Source organism: Ipomoea triloba, chromosome 3, assembly GCF_003576645.1.
Source record: "Ipomoea triloba cultivar NCNSP0323 chromosome 3, ASM357664v1".
Lineage (NCBI taxonomy): Eukaryota > Viridiplantae > Streptophyta > Magnoliopsida > Solanales > Convolvulaceae > Ipomoea > Ipomoea triloba.
Genome location: NC_044918.1, coordinates 27,772,635 through 27,775,328, shown reverse-complemented (window position 1 = coordinate 27,775,328; position 2,694 = coordinate 27,772,635).

Here is a 2,694-nt window from a genome sequence, read left to right as displayed (position 1 = left end):
GTCCCACACTTTGTATGGGGCAATGTTCCATTTTGATGTTCTAGATTTTGCATGTGAATAGACTGTGGAAGGGGGGAAGGGAACCCATAGAATTGTAAAAGCTTGTGGTAAGTGATGCTTTTGATAGCTTGTTTTGATTGAAAGGATAATTTGTACTTGGCGAATTAGCTAGGCTTGATTGATGTAGGCAACTTTGCCACTCTTTGTGATAGGGCCACTTTTGGGTCCATGTATGAGATATTGTTTTGAGATGATATAAAACTAACAAGGTTGTTAAAAAAAAAGGGTGTTTAATCTCGATTCCTTTCCACAAGTAGTGTACTAGGGCTCTAGCTTAGGAGTTCTTATTAGGCAACCAAAAGCATTAGAGACATTTCATCGAACACTTAGACTACAACACCTTCCTACTAACCTAAACTAAAATCTATATAGGAATCCATGACTGCAAGGAGCTAGCCTCAACACTAATCACTAACATGCTTAGATTAAGGCCTTAATCATTCAAGAGATTGGCCAAAAACTCTTAGAATTCAATCAATACTACAATCATGAAACAAGAATAGGAATTCCAATTAGAGTAATCAATTTCCACAATTGAGAATTAAAGATCAACACTAGGCATCACAACTTTGCACAATTCAATCCCTATAGAGAAATTAGCTACTCATTTTATGAATTGAAATCACAAAACCTAATTTCATACAAGGAATAAAAATTGCAATCAAAATTGAAATAGAAACTAGAATAGAAGTGAAGATTACCTAAGAGAATTCAATTACATTCTTCAATGTAAAATGCTTTTTCAACTTGGATCAAATGATGAAAATCTCTAGGATTTCTCCTTTCTCTCTCTACAATGCTGTTGAAAGTAAAAGTCTAATCTAAAATTATGATCTGAAAAATGTCCAACTCTCTCCAAAATTTCCTAACTAAGCCTTTAAATAGCTTCCCCAAAATTTTCCCTCTCATTAAATGATTTTCGCACTCCTCATCCATGCAGGCTCCACGCGTGGAGGCTTGGTGTGGATCAGCGCTGGAAAAGATCCACGCAGGCTCCACGCGTAGAGAGGTCTGCAGTCTTGCCCGGGGCTTTTCTCCTTTGCTTCGTTTTCTCGTTAAGTCCTCATGCCTTGTCATTCTATTCCCGGGACCTATAAGAACACTCAAATATACCAAAGATATAGTTTTGCAATAGACCTACGCATTAGAGAACAACAACGCCATAAATAACTCACAAAAGGATGCTAAATGATACTAAATAAACTCAACTTAGACCCTTGATTCTAGCTATTTTTGGTGCTTATCAAAGTTTCCATACGTAACTTTACTTGTCCTCAAGCAAATCATTCCAACTCATAAGCACATAAGAACCAAGAATAGCTAGGATCACTCAATTGCCAATTCGGTTAATCAACAAATGAATGCAAAAGCTACCGGAGAGGGGGAAATCACTCATGCTATCTACAAAGAGTGTTAGCTAGAAGTCATATAACTCAAGAAATATTCTTGGGAAGAAAAAACCCTTTAAAGATAGACATTTAAGCATTAGGGATGTTGGTCCCGATTGGGTGGTGAAAAGTTTAGAGGGGGGGGGGGGTGAAACTGAAGTAATTCCAACAAAAGTAATTCCAAGTGAATAAATTCAACTTGAAATTCACAACGGAATATCGTACGATAAAGTGCTATAAAATAAATCTGCGTAAAACTGAAGAGATATATGACATGCAATGCGTTGGAATGCCTTGAAATAGCTCAAAGAATATGTATGCAAAGTTTGAAGCACATGCAAACATGGGAACACACAAACCAAGATGGATCAATCAACATAGTATGAAATGGGTTAGTGAGTCAAACATGCAAAGTATGTAAAGTGTTATAAAGTAAAGAGAGGCAAAGATTTTGTAGTGGTTCGAAGGTGGTGTAATCCTCCTAATCCACCCTTCTCCTTTCACTCCAAGGAGGGAATTCCACTATCTCGTTCACCCAGATACAAATAGTAAAACACCAATGCTACACAAGCACTTCTCGAGTGTCTCGCACATAGCTACACTCCACTCCACACGAGCTTCTTGCACAAAGCTAAGCTCTTGAGTGCCTCGCACAAAGCTACGCTCCAACCAAGTGTCTTGCACAAAGCTACACTTAGTTCCACTGAGTGTTTCACACAAAGCTACACTCCTTTCTACACTCAATAGAGAAGTTTTTACAAGAAATAAATATTTCTTTTCTAAGACTTGTATTTCTCTCGTGTATAGCTCAATATCTCAGCACTTTGAATAATTTTCATTGTAAGTCCGATGCAATCGTAATGCCTCTTCTAGTCCGTGTTTGTCTTCAAGTCTTCTTGGGCTTTTTATAATTCGAAGAATTATTTGCCTCCTGTGAATATTCAAAATTTAAATGTTCACTTGATCTGATTGGTCATGCCAATTTGATTTGATGGCCATAGCTCTTCATTTAATGACCATATCGTTGATCTGATAACTTTTGCCAATTTGATCTGATAGCGTCTCCAATTTGATCTGCAACATTTAATGCCTCTGGTAATTTTGAAAAATTACCTCTGCAAATTGCTCACAAAAGACTTCTAATTCGGCTAGATTGAACCTTGAAACTTGTAACCTCCAATTTTTTACTTTGTTGCCTTCACAGCTTGATATTATGGACTTTGTTATCTTTAGAGCTTGATGTTTT